This window comes from Dasypus novemcinctus, chromosome 13, assembly GCF_030445035.2.
Source record: "Dasypus novemcinctus isolate mDasNov1 chromosome 13, mDasNov1.1.hap2, whole genome shotgun sequence".
Taxonomy (NCBI): Eukaryota; Metazoa; Chordata; class Mammalia; order Cingulata; family Dasypodidae; genus Dasypus; species Dasypus novemcinctus.
Window position 1 is genome coordinate 36534712 of NC_080685.1, and position 24154 is coordinate 36558865.

General features: G+C 43.5%; 1 protein-coding gene across 5 annotated transcripts in view; it reads left to right on the plus strand.

The window, feature by feature from the left end:
* Positions 1-24154, plus strand: part of LOC105745887 (Fc receptor-like protein 6) — a 304798-nt gene that overhangs the window by 144992 nt on the left and 135652 nt on the right. For 2 of the 5 annotated variants that reach the window (XR_011645441.1, XR_011645438.1), the window contains exon 1: positions 21407-21532. The exons of 1 other annotated variant lie outside the window; for it this stretch is intronic. The gene's annotated coding sequence lies outside the window, so the exon portion shown is untranslated. Of the gene's footprint in view, positions 1-21406; positions 21533-23435; positions 23706-24154 lie in introns of those variants that run through there. 2 more of the 5 variants (XR_011645439.1, XR_011645440.1) reach the window with 2 other exon arrangements.

The window sequence follows — 24154 nt, forward strand, 5'->3', positions numbered from 1 at the left end:
TGTGTATTTTTGATTTCTTGAACTCTGCTGTTCATCCCCATCATATCTGTTATCTTGTTGAATATGTCTGCAATTTCCTCTCCAAGTGTTTTCTTCATATTGTTAATCTCTTTCTTTACTTCATTAAGTTTGTCTCTAATATATGTTTTGAGATCTTTAATTACTTATCTGATGTTTTGCTCCCCTTCCTGGATTTTAGTTTGTTCATTGGATTCAGCCATGTTTTCCTGATTATTGGTTTTGTTTGTAGTTTTTTGTTGCTGTCTGGTCATCATTTTCTCTTGATGGGTTTAATCAGTTCCTTAGCTTCTTTGTCTAGTCTTGGGGATTAATTAGTTGTTCGTGCATAAGTGTTATGTCTTCTCTTCATCACTTTGTTCTCCTTCCTATATTTTCTTGTTACTGGTTAAGTTCACTTTGAAGGAAAATATTAGGGCCAGGGAAAGAAAAATGAGTAAGAAAAGAAAATGTGTAAAGTAGTATTGGTAATAAATGTTAACAGAGCAACAGTGTGAGAGCTGGGAGAATGGATATTAGACTCATGTAAGTTGTGTAGAGTTATAGGAGTAAGTAGAGTACCTATAATGAGACAGTCAACTGAATATGGGGAGGAATATAGTATGAATTCAAAAGCCAGTGCTTAATGCCTATGCTTGTGAGCCTATACACCTGAAATAAGAACAAGACCTAGAGCAGCACTGTGCCTAGGGGTTCCCTCTTGACAGCCTCCATGTTACTCAAATGGGGCCAGTCTCAAAGCCAAACTCAGCATGTAAATTCACTGCCTTCCCCCCAGTGTGGGACATGACACCTGGGGATGAGCCTCCCTGACACCGAGGGATCACTACCAAGTACCAGCTGATGACGTAACTAGAAAATGACCTTGAATTAAAGGTTCAACACGGACCAGCAGAATATCCCTGTCTACAAATAATAACAGGAGTTAAAAATGCTGTTTAACCTAAAGTAAGGTGGAAATGGAAAGGACAAATGAGTTTATATGGCTATGAGTCTCTAAAAAAGAGTCTGGAGGTTGTCAGAAGGATTGCCCTTATGCATACCTGAGCAGAGTCCCAGAGAAAGATAAAGTAGATACAACCCCAGGTATTGGTTCTTTTGAGGGCTAAAGAGACCCACAGGTTCTCAGGTCATGGCAGATGGAGTTCACTGCCATGTCGGTTGGCCCTTCTTTGGAGGTGGTGTTTCTGTGTGATGGAACTGGATTCAGATGTGATCTCTTTTCACAAGCCTTTCATGCTACTTTACTGGAATTGTATTTGGTGCTGGGGTTTAAGATATATCTAGGGGATTTGAATCTCTGGACTGACAATATGATAGCCAGGCCCTGAGCCTCAACAGACTTCAGCTCCTACTCTCTGATTTATTGGACTTACCCCACTCAGCTAACATGGAGTTGAAGAATGTCAACCACCACACCATGGAGCCTAGAGTGCTTACAACTGAAAGCAGGAGAATTGCATCCAGTATCCATGTGGAATCTAAGCCCCCTCTTGACATAGATGTGGAATGGACACAACCAAGCCAAGTTCCACAGGAAGGAGGAATACAGTAAGGATTAGAGTGAACTTAATGATATTCTATTCATGAACTATTGTGGTTAATAATCGAGAAAATGTGGCATTGGTGTGGAAAAAGTGGCCATGGTAGCTGCTGGGGGTGGGGAATGGGAGGAAGAGATGAGATGTGGAGGCATTTAGGGACTTGGGGTTGTCCTGAGTGGTGCTGCAGGGACAATTGCCAGTCATTCTATGTCCTCCCATGGCCCACTGGATGGAAAGTGGGAGAGTGTGGGCTATGGTGTGGACCATAGGCCATGGGGTGCAGTGATGCCCAGAGATGTACTCACCAGATGCAATGGATGTGTCATGATGATGGGGGAGAGTGTTACTGTGGCGGGAGTGGTGGGGTGGGGGTGGTGGGGGTGAATGGGGACCTCATATTTTTTTAATGTAATATTTTTTTTTAAAAATGAATAAATTGAGTAGAATTTGAAAAAAAAACCCAGTATTTTCATGAGAGAGGGAAAGAGAAAAGAAAGACAATAATATCAAGAGTGGATAAAAGACATAAAACAGAACAAAGGTATTAGAAATTAAATGTCAGATAATTTGGGGGTCAAAGAAAGGGAGGTGGAATGTAAGAAAGACAGCGGATGGAGGATAGCAAGATGTGGGGGAAGGGGATAGTGTAGGTGGCCAAAATCAATTCACACAGAAAAGTGGAAATGGAGGATGAGGAAACACAGCAAATGTGAAGCGCTCCCTGCAGCAACTATTATATATATAAAATAAAATAAAATAAGAAGAAAAAGAGAGAAAAGAAAATTAAAAGAGAATAAAAAAAGGGGCTGGGCAAAGAAAAGGGAGAGAAACAAGCAAGAAAAAGAAAAGGAGAAAGAAAACTACATAAACAAAAAAGGACCTTGGGGGATAAAATGGGAGAAAAGACCAGGAGATAATGCAACATTAGCAACCAAGACAAAAAGAAAAAGGAAAAAAAAAAAAAACACACACACAAACACCTTAGGCTAGGATAATCAAGGACCTCAGATGGACATCCAGGTGCGGTGGATTCAGGGATGCGAAGTCTGTGATATTGTAGACTCTAGGTGTGTGAGTCTCTGGAGCATGGGCTACCAGGGTTTAGGGGACACAGACCTGGGAACCATGCATCCAGTTAACAGGGGTCCTGGGAGCACCACAGTGCAACACAGCCTTCAGGGATCCCCGCAGCTGGGCAGCAGCCCTAGGGGGAGAGGTCCTGCCCGCAAACTCTGACCTCCGTGTCAGAAACCCAGAATTCCACCTCTTACAAGAATCTCTTCTGTCACTGTCTCACCAAATCGACATCCAGACACCTCCCACCCTGAAATCCCCTGAAACAGCCTGCTGGGGGCACCGCTGCACTACAAAGAGTTCAGGGACCACTGCGGATGGGCTGCCAGCCCTAGGTGGAAGGGTTCCTACTAGAACTTCTGACCTCCATGTCAGAAACCGAAAGTTCCACCTCTCGCAAGAATCTCCTCTGTCACTGTCTCACCAAATCGACTTCCAGACACCCCCTGCCCTGCAAGCCCCTGAAACATCCCGCTCAGGGCTTGGGAACTCCCCAGCACGGTAAAGCCTTCAGGAATGGCTGCCACCGGGCTGCCAGCCCCAGGAGGGAAGGGTCCTGCTCACAACCCCAACCTCCGTGAAAGAGACCCAAAATTCTACCTCTTACAAGAATCTGCTCTGTGACTGTCCCACCAAATCAATGTACAGACACCTCCTGCCCTGCAAACACCTGAAACAGCCTGGTCCAGCAGGACTCCACCCGTAATCAGCCCCTTCTTTGCAGAAGAGATTATAAGGTGCACTCACTCAGATGCCATCTTACCCCGCCACCCTGAAAACTTTTTCAAAAAAGGTTTTACTAATCTCCCAGGCCCCAGAACCAAACCAACAAATATTAATAATGTACCCAAGAAATATCTAGTTTTAAGTAGCATAACTTTCTAGTGAAACTGCACTTCTAGTATAAAATGTGCCCTCATTAGCTGACAGAGTTGGCTGGCTATATATAATCATTAGATATAAGCCAGTTAAGTTGCAAATGCAATCTGCCAAAAATGATTATTAGGGATTTAGAAAAGTTGAATTCAAGCCACTTTTCTAGTAATATTGACAAGCCGTTTCTTGTTAATAATAATAAAATGCTATTACCAACATAAAGAACAGTTATTTTTATGCTTTGCAGGATAGGTATATATGTAGCTGGATCATGTACAAGTTTCTAATCATTTAGACACGATTTAAAAAGAAGAGTTGGATGTCTCAGAGACTTAAATCTTCTGACTGCTCATAGGCTGGTTGAACCCTGAATCTCAGAAGAGTTGCAGCCAACACCTACTTTTCAGTTCATTGGACTCGCACTGGACAACTAACAAAATGTGATGATGGACAATGACCATCCCAAAAAACAGAGAGTATCTACAACAGCAAGCAAGACAGTTCATTCCATCTGCCCCATAAAATTTTAGCCCACTCTCAGTCTGAAGCAGAGTGGGTGTCACCATCCCCAAATCCCCAAGGCTGAGGAATGAAAAAACATGGAGCAGGCAGGGGCAGGGCATGCAACCATGGACAAAATAAACTTATTAATATTGAAGGAATGGAAGAACATGCAACATTGATATAAAGATAGTGCTTACCAGAGGTTCTGAGAAGAGGGGGAAGGGAATAATAGATGGACCATAGGGCATTTTTAGGGCACAGGAATTACATGTAAACCACAATGTAAACTATAGACCTAGGTTAGCAGTAATGCTTCAATACTTATTCATCAATTGTATAATAACAAATGTACCACACTAGTTTAAGATGTTATCCATAGGGGAAGATGTGGGAGGAGTAGGAATGGGGTATATGGGAATCCCTTAAACTTTGAGGTAATTTTTCCATAATCTAAGCCCTCCTTAAAAATAAAGCTATTATAGATATTTTAGAGGGTTGGGTGGCAGAGGTAAAACACTTTCCATTTTTCTAAAGATGGAAATTATTTTTTAACTTGTCAGGAGGCTGTTCCCACTAATTCCTCTCGATTTAAAGTCAGGTTGTAGAGAAGCATTAGTTATCTTGCACCGCAGTTGCACTGAATATCTTCTTCAGGGCCCTCCACAGCCCTTCTCCATACTTCTCCTCCCTACTCTGTGCCCCAGGAGGTTGATCTTTGTGGGCTGCTTCAACACCCTCCCTTGTCCTCTGGCTTCTGGATGAATTCAGCCAATGAGAGGCACCACAGGTGATTAGAGCTCGGGAAGATAGAGCCATCAGGAGGTCTATCCTGCCTGCCAGCCCATGGAGTTGGCTGCAGTCCTTGACCATAGGCTCTAGCTCCTGTCAGACAGCCCTCCTCATAGAGCTCCACTCTCGAATCCAAGTTACCCCTCACCTCCTCTGATCATACAGACCTGTGAGTGGCAATGGCTCCCTATTTCTAGCCCAGTGTCCTGCACCATCCCTTGTAGGTGATCAGCCTCGCCTACACCTTTGCAAATAGGCCCTTTTATTAATCTCTCCTCCTTGTGGGTTACCGGGGTGTGTTATCTGTTTCCTAATGAATGCTGACTGATGCTCCAGTCTATTTTATGTGCACAAAGACCAAAGAAAGATTAGTGAAATTTACAAGCAATTTTAATATTCTTACTGACAGATTTCTCCAACACATAACACAGAGTGCAGCACCATCACTTATAAAACATTGGACCTAAATCCAGGCTGTTCTTCAAGAAAATATCAGTTAGAAAAAATTCCAGAACTATAATTTATGAAAGAAAAAACAAGCATAACATTTCAATGAAAAGTCCATCAAAAGAATGACCCCATGATTGATACAGCAATGCTGTCACTTAAAAAAAAAAAAGCAGGGGGAGGATGTTCAACCAAATAAAATTAATAAGAATAAATAGATTAGCGAGAATAAGAACCCCCAGTTAGAACAGAACTGAGTGATTCTGGTAGTGAGAAGTCTTCAGCAGGTGCTTTGTAACCAACGGTACCACGTGAGGACCTATTCAGTAAACAGTCATGTTCTCTCAACGATGAGGGCAGCTGTTCTTGAGATAAGGGCCCTGCAGCTGTCCTACCCTCCCACCATGGTGTTCCAGTAAATGAACAAAATCTTGAAGTCAGGAAAAACTGCTTTCAAATCCCTTCATGTCAGGATAATCTATAAAGTGGAAAAACAGTATTTTCAATGTAGGGTAGTTGTTAAGATTAAATAGAAAAATATGTATAAAATACCTACCACAGTGCCTGATGCATTAAATTTGCCCAACAAATGGAACCTCAGTAACAACAACAATAAAATGAAACCAAAGATTTATACCTCAAGACCAGCCTGAAAATCAGCAAGTAGATCAGGAAAAAAACACATGAAGGAATTAAATGAGATAAGTGACTGAAAAAATTTCGTGAGAGTAATGTTTCCATAACTTGTTGAGTGCCTTTTCCTGTCCCTTTATTTTTGTGAATTTGAAATAAACTTGTTAATATCTATATATATATGGATAGGTTGATGAAGTGCACCCTGGTCTCCCAGGGTCATGTGCATTTGGAGTACCTCTGTAACAGACGAGTTCCTTCTCAAAGGGCATATAAGGAATAGTAGTCATCTAAGGGAATTTTCTCATTCCCCAACCTGGAAGTTTCAACTTTTCTTATCCTTTTACTCTGCTATGTTTTAAGGTTAATTAACACTTTTCCCAGTGCACCACAGTAATCATTTTTTACTACCACAAACCATCCTGGAAGTCAGCAGACTTCAAGTGGGTCCTGGAATGAAATAGGTACCTCACTGACAACTGTTGTACTCTTCCAAGGGTTTGTCTGGCACCTCATTCCCGGAAGGAGTGCAGGCAGCTGGGTCCTCTGCTTGGTCTTTTGAGCCCATCCCATCCAAGAAATGAAGCACTGCCTTTGCCTGGGTTGGCAACACCCAAGGCTCAGAAGTATAATCATCGTTTTCTCACAAATGGGATAACTTTCTATGTTTTAGGCTATATTAAAGGCATGTTACCTACTCTACTTCTCAAGAGAACTCCATTTTAACAGCAATTTAACTTTACATATCTTGCCCAAGGTTAAGTCAGAGAACTAGAATTTGCACCCAGATCATCCTGTTTCACAATCTATTCTCATTCCATTCTGCCATGTGTCCATCTAGGACTTTGTCCACTATTCAGCATCTTGACGCAGCTAAAAGACCCTGTAATACATTATCTTCACTCAACCATCATTTCTTTATCTTGTGCACAAGGCTGTCAAGAGAGAGTGCCAATAACTTTCAGAAATCCAGAAAACCCAAGTGTGCAACATCCTCCTACTCTTCCATTTACTAGATATAACCTGTTGCTTGACAATGGACATTTAACTCAGTTGTCTATTGCTGCGTAACAAACCACCACAAAGACACATTGGCTTAAAATACAGTGCATTGGGAAGCGGCTGTGGCTTAATCAGTTGGGCTCCCGTCTATCATATGAGAGGCCCTGGGTTAGCATCCTGGGGACTTCTTGTGAATGGAGGCTCGCCTGCATGCTGTGGAGAGCGGCTGGCCTGCAAGAGTCAGAGAGAGCTGCTGGTGCCCAAGAACCACAGAGTGCCACCATTCCGCAGGCGCCATGGAGGTATGACTCAGCAAGGTGACGCAACAAAAAAAGTGAGACAAGCCAAAAAACCATAGAAGAGTGCATAGCAACTGGACACAGAGAGCAGACAGCAAGCAAGCTGCAAGGGGGTAGGGGGAGATACATTTTTAAAAATGTAGACACAGAAGAATGCGTAGAGAATGGACACAGAGAACAGACAGCAAGCAATAAAACCACAAGGAAGGGATGATAAGTGCGGTCACCCCTCGGGCTGAAGTGTGGTTTGCTGGCCTGGCGGGAGAGCAGCCGCGGCAGGCCAAGCCGCTGCCCCCATAATAGGGTGGCTGGTCGGACTCACCGCCACCCCTGAAGGGAGCTCGGCATGGGCGCAGAGTGCCCTCGGGTCTCCCCTTCTCAGCAGCCATGCTTCCGCGGCCGCCCCTCCTCCCGGATGGCGCCACACGATGCCTTGTGGGGCGGCACCCTTCTTCTTCTTTCTCCCTGCGCAGGCGCAGGGCGGAAAATTCCAGTCTGCCCTTTTCCCCTCCCCCGACAGCAGCAACAGCCAGGCGTGGGCGGAAAAATCCAGCCCGCCCTTTTCCCTTCCCCCAACAGCAGCAACAGCCAGGCGTGGGTGGGAAACTCAAGTCTGCCCTCCACCCCAGCAACAGCAGCCACCAATCCCTAAACCCTGCCCCTTCCCCCAGCAACAGCGACAGCCAATCCCTAACCACCACCCCTCCCCCGTCCAGTACCGCCCACTGACCTTTTGCCGGCAACCAATCAGAACAGGGCATGGCTTCGACCAATCAGCCTTCCCCAGCCCCTATAAAACTGTTGCCTCTCCCTCAGTAAAGTGGACTTGCGTGTTTACCTTGTCTCCACGGTAGTTCTTCTGCCGTGCGCCCTCCAGTCCTGAGAGCCCCCGACAAGGGCCTGGCCTCCCTTGTCCCCAGTTCGTCGCCTGCTTCTCCAGGCGACCCCTTCGTCGCCGGCTTCTCCGGGCGACCCCATCAGCCGAACCACGCGACCCCTTGTGAGACCGATCCCTCGTCTGCTGCCGGACCGGCCCCTCGTCCCAAGTGGGACCAACCCCTCGTCCCAAGCGGGACCGACCCCTCGTCCAGAGCTGGACCGACCCCTCGTCCGCAGCCAGACCCCACCTCTACCGACTGAGCAAGCCGTCGCAATAAGTAAATTTTTAAAATGCAATTCATTACATTTCATGATTCTGTGGATTTGTTGAACCATTCTTCCATTGCTCTTGCCTGGACTTAATCATGAAGCTGTATGTACAGGGCAGGTAAACTGAGGGTGGGTAAGCTTGAAATGACAGTACTCTCTCTTTCCACATGTTTTTTCATCACAGGCTTCTCCACAGCATGATGATCTCAGCATACTATACAAACACTTTTCAAGCCTTTGCTTGCATCATATTTGCTGATGTTCCATTGTCCAAAACAAATCTTTTGGCAAGCTCAGACTCACTGTGGGAGGGGACTACACAAGAGCATGGATACCAGAAAGCATGAGTCATTGGGAATCATTATGCTAACAAGGTACTGCTCTCTGCCCTCTGTTCCCAATGATTCACACCTCTCCCATTTGTAAAATGCTTTCATCCCTCCCAAGACCCCAAAGATCTCATCCAATCATGGCATTAAAGTCCAGAATCTCCTGCTTTATCTCAGCCCAGGTGTGGTTGAGGCCCCTCAGGTGCAGTTCCTCATGCAGCTCCTCAAGCGTGGCTTCCCACCATTCAGGAAACCATGAGCTAAACACACACACACACACCCATACACACCCAACATTCAATTCTAATAACTGGGCATTCAACAGATATTCCCATTCAAAAAAGGAAGGAATGGGCAGCCACACAGCAGTCACTGGTCCATAACAACTCTGAAATCCAGTTATGCATATGTTTCAGGGTCTCCTACTCTGGATGCAGAGGATAGTCCTTGGTTAGGGCCTGGTTCTACTCTCTGGAAGTGGTTCTCCAAATCCTTGTGTTCCTCATGGTTCTGCCCTCTGAAATGGCCTTCCTTTCCAATGAGAAATAGCCTGTGTTCTCAGATGAGTAATATTCTCAACTTGCTTGCTGCCCCTTTATATTTTGAATTTCCTCTGATCCATTTTGTCTAAACTGGTACACTCCCTTATATACTTTGTGACTTTCTATACACCAGGTTGTCATCCACTTTATTAGATAAAAGCTATACCCACAATTACTCTTAAGACAAACATCTACTTTGGCTAGCATGTCAAGGTACTGTGGAAAGTGCACTTAAGATTTTTAGATGCCTTTTTGTTTGCAGAGAGAGTCTAGTAAACACCATTTTAAATATTTCTGTGGTCTTAAATTCTTTTCACTATATCCTTTATTTGATCTTTACCTTGAGGCTATTTCTTACTTTGAGAATCTTTTGCACTGGGAGAGCCTGGAAATGTGAAACAGTTTTATTTTCCACCCCAGCATATCTGGAACCTCCATATTTGCTTTAAATTCTGCTTGCAAAGGGAACAGTTCTTTCTTTTGTTCATCTCTCTCTTCCCATACCTTATCATATGTAACTTTAAAAAATCTAATTAGGGAAAAAACAAAAAGCTAATTAGCACTTTCAACATTCTACGTGGAGATCTCCCTAAGCAAGACCCACAGGGTCATTAAGTACATTTCCTACAACAGTAGACGAGATGACAGAATTGCCAGTTTTCCCACTACGGTGTAATGTGGGTTTCTCTTTATCCAGTAGGAGTCTTCTTGCTGTCCTTGTAGCTTCTGCCAGCCACTGAATCCCAAAGCCAATGTCATATAGTATAGGGTTTTGTGAGAGTAACCCACCACTTCCAGGTATCAACTTCTACATCAGTTTTCTATTTCTTTGTAACAAACCACCCCAAAACTTAGTGGCTTAATAATTTATTTCTCAATATTCTGTGGGTTTGACTCTGCCATTCTTCTGCTGGTCATGCTGGGACAACTCATACAACTTCATTTAGATGGCAGGTCACCTGGGGACTGGGCTCAACTGGCCCCTTCCACAAAACGGTCTTTAATTCTCAGCTTCTTCATAGCATGGTGATCTCAGGATTCCAGGAGGATAAGCCCCAATGTGCTTTCAGTGCCACTGTGTTCAAAATACTTTAGACGGATTAACTGACTTAATCCTCACTATTGTATGATGCTATGATTATCTCTACTTTATAGAGGAGGGCACTGAGGCACAGTGATGTAAAGCAACTTATTCAGGATCATATGTAAATGGCAGAGCCAGGATTTGAGCCCAGGCAGGGATCACCCTCTTATCCACCAGCGCTATTGCTTGAACAATACTGGTCTTGTGTAGAATTCAGAATTCATCCCTGCATCTATTGCCTTGGGACTGTACCCGCAGCAGTAAGTCACTGACACTCACACATTTTGATGTTAGTTGATCTATCTAACTTTCTGATGATTGCACAAATTATTATCAATAAGGTACATACAAAACCATTAGCAACTCTTCCCAGATCCTAAACCTTGGATGGGATTATGACCCTGGCAGGTATTTCAAGACCTCCAAATTCCACAAAACTGCAACTCTCATGTGCATGTATTCTCCCTGGCCACCACCACTCTACCCATAAAATGTGTCAAATAAAATGTGTTTTCTGAGGGTCTGTTATATGCCAGGGGCACTGTAGACATGGAAGATAAACCTGCATCCTGGGTCCCTACAGCCCTGACTCCCAATTTGAGAAGCATAATTAAGTTGCGAACTACCAACTTAAAAATAATCAGATAGGATATTTTAGAAAGAATACAGAGTAAACCATCTTTATGGTCCCTTCCAAACCCACCCCACCCCATCCTCTTGATTTCTCTCTAAGGCAAACATTTATTAGTTTGATTTCAAAAGACAAACTCACACCTGTAATTGCTATATAAAATCTCTTTATTTTTCAAATGTAAATAAATTTAAATTAATCTTGTTTTGTGATTTTCCAGGCATCCCCTGAGATAAATGAATGCACTCTAGGGTGTCGTCAAACCAATGCTGGGAATCTTTGCTCTCAAAAGTAGAGAAGCAAGCTCATTAAATCTTCAAGGAGCCAGAGGGGAGAAATGTTTATAGGTATACAGATAGAGAGAGCACATTAGAGATAGAGTTTAAATGTATATGATTCACTTACATGCACACACACAAACACACACACAAGGCAGTACACCAAAAGTGGTTGTCTCTGCATAAGTATTTCTGGTTAACAGTTAACAGCTGTCTGCTGTTAACTTGCTAAATGCTGCTCGCTTCTTAATTCTCTGAAACAGAGAGGAGAAGCTGGGAATATTTCCCAAAAATCACTTCCCCAGGTATTTTGAATGTCAGTGAGAGGCACTTTCATGAGATTTGGAAGGTGAAAAAGAGGCAAGGGTATTATTCTCCAGAGGTAGGCAGATGCACAGGACATGAGAAGTCCCAAATAACATCCAGATGAGTTTCTTGGAACTCTTCACATTAATTTTGTAAATGGAGAAACTGGTGGGAATTTTCCAGAAGTTCTGGGGATTTACCAAAGTGTGGCTTCAAAGCAAGGTCTTTTGAGTGCCCTCACTTAGGTGATCCAGCCTGAGATCATCAGGGTAGCTTTCTAACCTTTGCTACCGCATCCCATCCAGCAGATATGGAAGCCTCTAATTCCTCCTCATATTGGGAAAACTTAGAGTGGCTTCTTTATTCCTGGTTCAATTCCAACTAATAGAAAATGATAATAGGAATCATTTTTCCTTTTTTTTGTAAGTATATCTTAATGCTTTTATAATAAACGCGTATTTGTATAATAAAGCCATAAAGGCTTTAAATTGTTTTTAAATACAAAATGCAATAAATGTTCTGCTAGAGTTGCTACAGAACCTCAGAAGAGAGGCACAAAACATGGATTGTTAGTGAGGGAGGCAAAGCAGGGAAAGCTTTTCAGAAGTAGTTTGTTCCTAAATTGAATCTTAAAGGAGGTGAGATGTGTCTTCAGGGTACCAGTAAGGGCAGGACAGGTAATGAGGAGGCTTCTGCAAAACCAGAAGAGTGTTTGGCTTATCTGAGGAGACCTTTGTTCAGTTCATGCCTTGTTGCTGAGGAGTGAAGAGAGATTAGGCTGAAGAGAGAAGCAAGAAGCCTTGTCCTGGAGGACATATAAAACCCTCCAGGGTATTTTCCTGAAAGTGCTAAAGAGTTCATAGAAATGAAAAAGGGAGATTTCTATTCTGGTCACTGGTGGTGAGTAAGGGAGGTCAGTCCAGAAATGCACAGAGGTGGTGGATCCTACAGATGAAGTAGGCTAGTAAGATAGGAAATCAATAGATGGATCTGGAACCTGGCAAGAAGTCCACAGGGACATCAGCAACCCCAAGATGGCTGCTGGAAGACCCTCCCCAAAATTCTGCCGCTCAGAAGATTTCTTCCGGAAACCAGGAGAAGCCAGGATATTCTTAAGGCTTTTATCATTGGACCCTCTGGGAGATTGATGGGGAAAATAAGCAATCAAGCGGTGAACAGCTGGAACTCCTCCCCTGCCTGTTGTAGATGTTGAGAAAGGCTCAATTATTTGTGTATAGAAAGGCCAGGACTCAGGAATAATTTTGAGAAGGAAAAATGGTTTACTGACAGCCGGCCGGACTCAGGAACTTTGTTTCAAACCCGAGCCTCGAACAAGATTTTCAAGTTCCTTTTATACAGAGTGGGGAGTAATATGGTGCTTTTATCAAAGAAAACTGTGGTTTTTTTTGTTAGTTAAGTGTTTGCCTGAGTACCAGGTAGGTTTTGAATTAACTAATGTATCACCCACATTTCAGGTGAGCTTGAATTAGCATCTTGCCCACATTCTGTCTAGATGCAGCTTTGAATACACATTTAGTCCTACATCTTTTCTGAATATTCAAATCCCTATCATTTAACTGAATTTCTAGAGACTAGGCATACTTGGATACAGAATTAGATAATTTACGCACAGGCTATGTTATATTTCCCATTCGAGGCCAAGTCCAAATTCCCTTAAGCTTCGGCATCACCACCGTCAGAGTTTCCCTGGACTGACTGGTATGTATATAGAATTTGCATTGCTAAATTGCCTCCCAGGACTGGAGTCATTGCCATGGTCACCAAGGGCACCTTTCATTGTCCTACACCCACAAGTCAGGACACAAAGGGACCAACAGCCTCCCACCCATAGCCCACATCATGCCATTAGCAAAGCGGTGGAATAATTAGCATTTTAAACTGCCTCACCCCACTTAGATCATCAGGCAAGTAAAACCTGGGCATTTATAACCTATAATGGGAAATTGTAACCTGTAAATCAGCCCTCTATATCACTTTTTAGCCCCTTCCCCTCTACCTAGGACCCCTGCTCTGTTATTTTCTCCCATTTCTCTCCCCTCCCCACCTGAATAAATTATTGGCCAAACTCACCCGATGTGTTCTTGAAATTCATTTCTCCAGCATAATCAAAGAACCTAAACAAAATCTGGTAATACAGGGGTCCTGGAAGGATGTGATTTGGGTGGAAATAAAGTCTCCTGGGCAAGGGGGGGTGGGCAGGAGGGAGGCTGGAGTTGTAGGAGCTGGTCCATGTCCCCTTCCCCTTCCCCCATACTGCAGAGAAGCTGGAGGCACTTAAACTGCGATGGTCAGAGGACCCAGAGGACCCCCAAGTTCCCCTTCCCCTTCCTAGACTCCAGGGCTTAAAGGATGATGACTCGGGCAGACTCTGCCAAGCCGGGAATGTAGTTTAAAAGTGAAGAGAGTAGAGAGTGATGTTTTAAGAATTCCTCCAGAAAGGAAATCTGGGAACCAAGCCCTTCCTTGGAATAAAAACAGGAAAGGCAAATGTACATGTAAGCATATTTTTCTTGGACAATCTTCCTAACCCTTAGATAAATGTTGTTCCAAACAGGGACTAGGAGGTATTTCTTAGGCATTTCTAATTGACCTCAGGCTTTCGCCAGGTCAGTTAGGCTCCCTGGACACCACTCCTGTCAATTGGTGACTCTGCCGTCGGCCAAATCTTCTGCAGAGAAACCAAGTTACAAGTCCTGAGAGGACACACTAGTACAACTCCAAGTTGCCACCCCTCATGTCCAGACCATGTTTGGGGTGTAGCAATGGCTGTAAAGCAGAAAAGAGAATATTACTGCATGGGAAAGTGGTCTACAGCAGGGATTTTCAGACTTGGAAGTGCATATGAGTCACCTGGGGCTCCCACAGGACTGGCGTGGGGCCGAATATTCTGCATTTCTCACAGTCTCCCAAGTGATAGTGTTGCTAATGAACTGTGGATCACACTTTGAGACACATAGTCTAAAGGGATTCAGGAGAAGAGCCAGGAAGGCAGGAAGTTGCCTAGAAGGAATCAGATGTAGACCATCCCTAAGTGCCATTGATTCAATGTATTTGTTGCATTTGTACTAGAAAAGGAGGTAAACACTGAAACTTTGTGATCTATAATTTTGGAGACTGGAAGGTTTAAAACAAAAGGGAGAATGGATAAGAAATAATAGAGCAGTTTAGAAACCTCAAAGGTCTACTATTGCAACCAGCATATGTAAGATAAGAAAATAAAGTAATTTAATAAGGACATCTGTCCTAGTTTTCTATTGCTACATAACAAATTCCCACAAACTGAATGGCTTTAAACAACACCCGTTTATTATCTCACAGTTCTGTATCTCAGAAGTCTGGTTGTACATTAGCCAAGTCCTCTGCTCAGAGTCTCATCAGGCTGAAATCAGGTTGCCAGTCAGGCTGATTTTTTTATGTGGCTTAGGGTCCTCTTTCAAGCTCATTCAGATTGCTTGTAGAATTCACTTCCTTGCAGTTGGAGGTGTGAAGCCCCGTGTTTTTTTGTTGTTGTTGCTTTGTTTTGTTTTTTGTTTGGAAGTACCAGGGATTGAACCTGGGACCTCATGCATGGGAAGCAGGTGCTCAACATCTTGAGCTACATCTGCTCTGCCCTCACCCCTCTCCTCATTTTCTTAGTAGCTTTTGGCTAGGGTCTGCTTTCAATTTCTAGATGCCACCTTCATTTTCTTGCCACATGGCCCTCCATAGAAGAATCACAGCAATTGTGTTTGCTTTCTTCTAGACTAGCAAGAGCACATCTCTAACTTTTTCTGCTTAGGAACTCTAGACTCCCTTTTAAGATTAGATCACATCCACCCAGGAAAATCTCTCTTTTGACTAACTCAATTGATTAGGGATCTTAACTACATCTGTAAATCTTCCTTTTGTCATTCAACATAACATAATCATGTGAATGATATCTCATCAAAAGAGGGGATGATATAAGGGTTTAGGTCATTTGGGGTCATCTTAGAATTCTGCCTACTACAGCATCCTCTAACTGTACAATTTGTATCAGAGATATTTCAACATAAAGTATGATTTCCTCATTTATTCTCATTGAACTAAACCCCCTGTGACTGTGGTAGTAGTAGTTGTTTCCATCTTTTGGGTACCAATTATGTGTCAGCACTTTGTTAGGTACTTTTACACATTCCTAGTTTATTTAACCCTATCAATAATTCTATGATGTAGGTATATAATCCATATTTTGTAGATGTGAAAACTTAGACTTGGAAAGTTTAAGTATCTTGGTCTAGGTCAATGCTAGGTCTCAATGTGCTCCTGGAATAAGTAAAAAATATAATTTTAAGTGTCATAAAAATTGTCAAAAGTACAAAAATATAAACTAGTAAATTATGAAATTTGAGTCATGGGTATCCAAACATTAATTTACAATAGGAGGGGGGAAAAAACAAACACACACGGTAAAACTTTCAGCGCCATCTGTGGAAAGACCTGTATTAAAGTCCAAGGTAATCTGACCAAACCCCCAGATACTTCAGAGCCTCTACACCCAGGGCCAACAAGCCTTCAGTAGATACCAGTATGGCTTTGCTGTTTGTTTACAGGCAATGGCTCTGATTGACAAAGTGTCTATTCTGATTGGTTACATCCTATGCAATGGGCAGTTGTTAAATAATTTATATATGATCTCTAACTATGTAAATCCTACATAAAACTTTCATACCCCCAATAGCATGCATATACAAAAACCACACCCTAACAATTCTTGTTGGTTCATCTGCACAGAATGGTTCTCCAAATGTGGAAATCTTGCATTGCCCTATCACAGCACCCCAACCCCAATAACTACACACACATTTAGATCACGAAGTGCTTATTAGTTAACCCGGCTTTGATTTTCTTTTACCTATTGAGTTAGATGGATATTATTCCTCTTCCTTTCTTCAAACTGAATATTCCCATTTACCTATTGCTGCATAAAAAATTACCCCAAAATTTAATGGCCTAAAGCAATAAATATTTATTATCTCACAGTTTCTATGAGTAAGAAACTGAGAAACATCTTAGCAGGGTGATTCTTGTTCAGTGACTCCCTTATGGTTATAACAAAGGATTGGATGGGGCTGCAGTCATCTAAAGGTTTGCTGGGGCTGGAGGATTCATTTCCAGCATAGCTAGCTCATGTACATGACTATAGGCATTAGGCCTCAGTTCCTCACAATACAGACATTTCTGTAAGGCTGCTTGAGCATCCTCACAAAATGGCAGCTGGCTTCTCCCAAGAGAAAGACAGAAACCACAGTGGTTTTATGACTTGGCGTAAGAAGTCACAAACCATCATTTCCGCAACATCCTATTGGTTACAACTGGCCCTATTAATATAGAAGAGGACTCTACAGGCTTAAATTGGCCCATCGGGGCCATATTGGAGGCTGGTGACCACACCATCCCTTCCTCTTAGGCCCAATTTCAAGATCACGGGGTCTCCAAGACTTCGTAGAGGTATAAAAAGCATTTAGGTATAAGAAGATCAGAATATTTAGAAACTTGAGATTTCTGACTATAATCCAAGGATCACAGGAATTCTAACACCAAACCAAGCAATGATTTGCCTTGGTGGGATGCAGGAAGAAATTCCCTGACCTTGACCTCATCTCTAACTGCCACTGGCATCACTGGGGTTTCAATATGAAAAAGAAAAAGGTCAAAAATTCAAATCAACTGGGAAAGACAGAAATAGAGTGCCCTAAAACTGTTAAGCTTTTCAATGGAAGTTAGTTTAAATATTTCAAAATGGACAGAAAACAAAATGTAAGGGAAAATCTGTGCCTTCATAAGATTTTTCTGGTGGTTCTAACTGAAACACATCTTTCCCCCACCGATTTCTTTGTGCTTGCTATTTTTACTGCACAATGAACTTTTTGATATATATTACCTGATTGTCTTTGATGAACAATTTAGTATTCTATTATATATTATGAGAACAATTAGATATGAGTCTGAATTCCCCCAGACATGTTGTAAGTTCCTTGAAGTCAGGGAAATTACTTAAGCTTCATGCTCAACCAACCTTTAGTGTTGAATGATACTCTCCAAGAATATATTCCCCTCAACACACACACTCACATACACACAATATCCTATGCACCCACACCACAGGAGCAGTGTTATATAAAGACCAAGGCTGACCTATCCCTTTTTACAAAAAAAGAAAAAGAAAAAGAAAAAAAACAGCCATTAAACTTACCTTGGATCATAAAGACACAGTCATTCTTTCTTTAAGCACAGGCACATTAAAAAGAAAACCTCTGAGAGGTGCTCATACAACACTCAACACAGTCTTGAAACTCAGGAAATCAAAGAGACACAAACACCCATTGTCTTAGAGTCCTAGATATCTACACACACTCCCAGAAATGTACATCCAGCTAGGATGCAGGGATCCTAGCCAGAAAACCATCAGAGAGGAGCTTTTCCTTAGAGTTTGAAATTCCTGGACCCAGACAGGAAAAGGAAATGGCACCCTTGTCAATGGGACACAGTCATCTGGGAGTCCAGGGCACATTTCACCATGTCAGAAAAGAAGAGCAGAGTGAGAAGGGGAAGAAACTACTGAAAATGGGAGCGAACTGGTCTTCCCAGAAAGAGGTTGACTAATGTCTCTCAGGTAGTGTTTTAATTTCCTAGCTCCTAAAACAAATACAATACAATGGGTTGGTTTAAACAACAGCAATTTATTGGTTCAAGATAGTGAGGCTAGGAGAAGTGCAAAATCAAGGCATCAGCAAGGCAATGCTTTCTCTCCAAAGATTGGCATTCTGGGGGTGACTGCTGGTGATCCTTGATTCTTGTTTTTCCTTCATATGACAAGGCACATGGCAGTATCTTCTTTCTCTTTCAGGTTCCAATGATTTCCAGCTTCTGCCTGTTCCCCACAGCTTCTCTCTGTGTGTCCAAATTCCTTTTCTTATAAGAACCTCAGCTATTAGGGATTAAAGCCTACCCTCACCAAGTTTGGGCATACCTTAACTAAGAACGTTTTCAAAGGAAAGTGTTCACACCCAGGACCAGGGGTGGCAACTTGATATGTTTTTTTGTGAGGGATATGATTCAATACCTAACAGGAAAGTTGATGGATGTGCTTCTACCTTGCAGAAACCCATACAGTAGGGGGAAGATCACTGTTAGAGGGGTCAGAGGAAGAGACAATCTTTGTGTCCCCCAGAACTGTCTTCCCTCTTGAAAGGATGGGCTTGTAATGGGTCTCAAGGAGGCAGAAAGGGGACATAGGATGGTGGGGAGAGATGTGAGTTTTTCCTTGATGAATGGAGGAAGCAAAGAAAAGAGAACAAGGTAAAGGAACTATGAGTAACTTCAAAGGAATAAGTGCTGAAAATCATGTAATCAGAGACAGTACAATCAGAAACCCTGAGGAACAATTTGATTGAGAGAAAAGTCTGCAGGGAAGAAGGAGCAGGTGGTAAGAAATGGGTGAGGGGGACAGGTGATGGTGGCTGGAAGGCCCAGTGGGAAGCAGGGAAAGGAAGGAATTAGGGCAGGTTAAAAATGAGAAGTCTGACAGGGAAATGGGAGTAGAAACAGGAAGGTCTTGATCAGGGCTGTGGCAGTAAGAAAGAGGAGGAGAGGGTAAATTTGGCAGCTCCTCAAACCTGAGGAGAGTTAATGGAAACAATGCTTCAGAGTAGAGCAGAGTAAATGGTGAGTGCATTTTCCACAGGGTCAGAGCAAGCTTTGAACATTGGGGATGATGAGTTCCTTTCCATTTTGAGCCAGAGGTATAAATGATCAAATGTATATTTTAAGGGTAGGGTGAAGACAGAGGGAGGGAAGTATAGCTTCATGGCTGCATGTCCTAGACATGCAATTAAATAGACCTTGCTCTATCATCCAGCTGTGTACTAGTTACCAAGCCTCAAAAGGAATACACAAATACTTTCCACATGGGGTTTTCCAAACAGAAATTAATCTCGAGCTTGGCACATAAGCAAACAATAAGGGTTAATTATTTTCATAATTAAATTATTCAGCATCACTAGAAGCACATTCTTCATAACGAGGATCTGGATTGGTCAGATCACATCTGGGACACTGTGTTCACTTGTTAAGAACGACACTGACAAACTCTATCTAGCCTGCCCAGGAAGTGACCCAGAGACCCTGGAAACCATTAAACATGAAGAAAACTGCAGGTATATAACACAGGTGAAATTTGGGGAACGAAAATAATTAGGCAAAGAGAGAACAATCTTCTGCTTAACTTTATAAACAGTACTGTGCTGTGTTATTAACGTTTCCAGACCAGACTTGATATCAAATCCCCAAGCCATCTCTTAGTCAAGTTGCTTAAGTGCTCCCATTCCTCAGTTTTCTCATGTATAAATGGGGTTACTTCAACTTCCCACTGTGGTGGTCTGGAGCTGTGTGTACCCCCAAAGAAGAGCATGTTCTTAAACAACCCATTCCTGTGGTTGTGAACTCATCCTAAGGAAGACTTTTGACGTTGTCACTTCAGTTAAGGTGTATGTGGTCCAGATGAAGTAGAATGGGTCTTAATACTATTGCTGGAGTCCCTTATAAGCAGAAAGAAATTCAGATGGGTAGAGAGAAAGCCACAGGGGAGAACAGCCATGTATTACTTAGGGTTTTCTAGGGAAACAGAGCCAACTGGAGATATCTTTAATTAGGAGATTTTTGTAAGAATTGTGTCACTCAACTATGGAGATGGGCAAGTCCAAATTCCATAGGACAGTCTGCAAGCTGGGAACTCCAATGAAGGTTTTCAATGAATTCCCCCTAGAGAAGCTGGCTGTCTGAAGTAGACATGGAATTTTTCTCTGTGAAATCCTCTTCTCTCTTTAAAGTCTTCTTCTGATTGGGTGACAATTCGTTCATTATTGAAGGCAGTCTCCTCAGTTGCTTGTAGATGTAATCAGCCAAAATGCAATCAATTTACTGATGGTTTAAGTCCAAAAATATCTCACAGGCACAATCAGGCCAGTGCTTGCTTCACCGAACAATTGGACACTGTAACCGCGCAAAGGTGATACATGAACTTAACCATCACAAGCTAGAAGCTGGAGATCAAAGAAACCTGGAAGAAAAGAGAGAGGCTGCCATCTGAATTCCCATGTGACAGAGGAACCCAGGACCAACGATCACCAGCAGCCAGCCTCAGAACGCCAGTCTTCAGGAAGAAAGCACATCTTGATTTAGACTTCTAGCCTCGAAACCATGAGCCAATACATCTCCATTGTTTAAGTGAATCCTTTGTGTGGTATTTTTTTGGCAAAACGGAAATTAAAACACCTACATGGTAAAATTTTTCTGGAAATTAAGAGTTAGTGATGTAAAATGCTTAGGAGAGTGTCTAGCACATCGTAAATGCTCAATAAACCTTATTGAACCATTGTTGTTATTATTATTACTATTATAATTATAATCTTCGGTAAGATATCAAGGCACCAGATGGCAGTCTAGTGTTTTTTAATAATTCTAACAATGAAAAATGAGAATGTGCAGAAGTGATTCAGAGTCCACAACAGAAAGTCCAAAAAGTCCATGACAATGACTAGAGTAGTTGTAGAAGAGATTTCCTCCCCAAAAGCGGAAGCAGATTTGCCATGTCTTATATCCTTGGGAATCCACTGTGAAGGAAATAAGCCAGGTCCTTGGATTGGCACGGGCAATTGGCCAGTGATGCAATAACTGCAACTGACCGCCCAGGAGAAGCAGAGTCTGACTGCGGATTGCTTCATCCACAAAGAACAATTCTTAATACATTCCGGGAGTTCCTTCTTGGCTGCTTGGATTGTTCCACCAATCGCCACGCGCGCCGCTGCAATGACCCTGCCCACAATTGACGAAACAACCAATCAGCGATCGCCTCCTGATCTCTGAGCTTTCCTTGGTCTCTCAGCCGTTCCGCAAGCGGCTGCGCCAATCCCCCGCGGCGGCGGAGCAGGATGTATCCCGAGGTGGCACCCGGGGGCCATGTGGCCTCAGGAGAGGCAAGTGCCAGGTAGGTGGCGTGTTACCCGGCCTAGGGCAGGCAGGAGGCGGAGTCAGGGAGCGGGACTGGACTGGCATTGCCCCAGGTGACCCGTTGTCCTGTTCCCTCCCCCATCTATGGGCGCGAAACCCGCCAACCTTCGTGGTTGTTCCCTAGCTGGCTGACCGGGCTGGCGCTGCCGCGGCTGCCCGCCCACTACCAGTTCCGGTGGGACCGGGGTGTGCAGCACCTGGTGTCCCTGACGCAGTGCAAACCTCCCCACAGGGACAGCTGCCCCGGGCTCACCCTGCACCGGTTTTGCATCCTAGACTTCTAGCCCCCTCTCTCCCCCCAACCCGGCTGAGAACCAGTTCGATAGTTTTATAGAGCTAGTGGACAAGGCCAGTGCTCAGGGAGAGGTCAGCGGGTGGGGTCATCCCTGAGTGGGAGGCATTTGGAAAGGATCCTCCCAGAGCAGGAGCAGGAGCAGGAGCAGGAGCAGAGCTGCATTGGACATGGCCTGGAGACCAAGGACCAAAAGCCACAGGGAGAAGGTTTGAATGGGAGGAGTGAAGGAAAGGTCAAAGCGTCAAAGCGGGTGAACTGGGCCTGAGGAAAGGCAGGTAGCTGAAAGTCAACAAAGAACCAGCTAATAACCTCACTTGAGAAGGAGAGAGAGAGACTTGAGAGAGGTATGGGTTAAAGTCACGGGATGTTATTTAACAGTCTCTAAAGCAGCTCTGTGCAATCAAATATAATAGGGCCACATAGCTTTTCTAGAAGCCCCGTTATATTTAAAGAAGTATAAAGAAGCTGGGAAAATTAGTTTTGATAATGTGGTTTTATTTAACCCAGTGTATTACTCAGGGTTCTCTAGGAAACAGAATCAACAGGAGATATCTGTCAATAGTATGCGATTTTATGAGTCTCACGTGACGATGGGGGATGCACAAGTCCAGGTTCTGCAGGCAGGCTGCAACCAGGGCTCTGATGAAAGTCCATTGAAGGTCCTTGATGAGTTTCCAGGAGACACTGACTGTCCAAAGATGAGCTGGGAAATTCTCTGTGAATGCTGAAATCACTTTCCCTTTTAAGGCATTCATCTGCTTGGATAAAGTTTCACTCATTGCTGATGGCAATCTCTGTGATTGATGTAGATGGTATCAGCTCTATGCCATAAAGTCACTGGTAGCTAAAGTCCATAAATGTCCTTGTACTACAATTAGCCCAGTGCTTGCTTGACCAAACAACTGGGCACAATTACCTGGCCTAGGTGACACATTTGCCTAACCATCATACCCATTAAGTTAAAAAATATGACAGGCATACCTTGCTTTATCACATTTTAATTAGGGTATGTACATGGTTTTTTTAAGACATAATACTATTGCACACAAAATAGACTATAGGATAGTGTAAAGATAATTATTATGCACTAAGAAACAAAAAATTTTGTGACTCACTTTGTTGTAATACTTGCTTTATTGTGGTGGTCTAGAACTGAGCACACAATATCTCCTCGGTACACCTGTATTATTTTACCTATGATTATTTTAAAATAATTTCTTAGTGAGAGAGTTTCATGCTTTTGAAAATGCACTACATTTTCAAACTCTTGTGCTTTTTACACCACATCTCACTTTAGACTAGCCACACTTCAAGTAAATAGTTACAGCTTCTGAATTGGGTAGCACTGCTAGAGGGTTGTGGGGAGACAGGCTGGGAGCTCAGAGACTGAACCAGCTCCTTTTGTGGTGATTGGTGGCCTTCTAGGCACACAGGCAGTGATAGCCCTCCCTGACTTGGCTGTCACTTGTGCTGAGTCCTGAGCCTGACCCAGAAGCAGCATCTAAGGGGAGAAGAATGGCCCAAGGGAGGGACAAGAAAGTGTTGGGGAGGGCCCCGGCCTCCACCCTCAGCTCCTTCTCCACAGGCAGTGGGAGTGCTCTGTGCGCTGGGCTGTGGCCGTGCCGGCGCCATGCTGGCTTGCTCCCTGGTGAAGGAGCGTGGCCTGATGCAGGAGATGCCATCACGGACATCCAGGGTCTTCGGCCGGGCTCCATCGAGAATTAAGAGCAAAGGAAAGCAGTCTTCCAGTTCTACCAACGAAAGAAATAAGAGGCCTCAGTGCCCTTATGCCAGAGCCCCCTCCTCTGAGCAAGGTGGCAGATGGAGCCAGAGATCGAGGAGGGAACTAAAAGTGGTAAGCTTTCCAGCTTCCAGCTGGCTCAGGATCCTGCAGGCAGAGCCTGAACTGATCAAAGGGATTGTGTGGGCCTCATTGAATAGGTGGGGGTCCCTCTGCTGCTGCCTGGAATAAATAATCTATAGGAACCAGCTCACATCTGCATAGCACTTTAGTTTATAAAGCACTACCCAGCTCCTTACTTGATCCTCAACAATAGCCCTGAGATAGAGGAAAGGCTGACAGGCCATCCCTGCCCTCTGAGGTTGTTGAGACCCTGAGAGGCCAAATAACCAGCCACCCAAGGGCATGTCCCTAGAAAGTAGAAGGACAGGCCAGGACTGCAAACATACCTTTAACTTCCTGAAGATGCTGAAACACCATCTCTTTGATCCCTAACAATATTGAATTTGATTGCAGCTGCTGGAGAACTGGTAAATGAAAAGGATGCAAAACCTCAGCAGCCT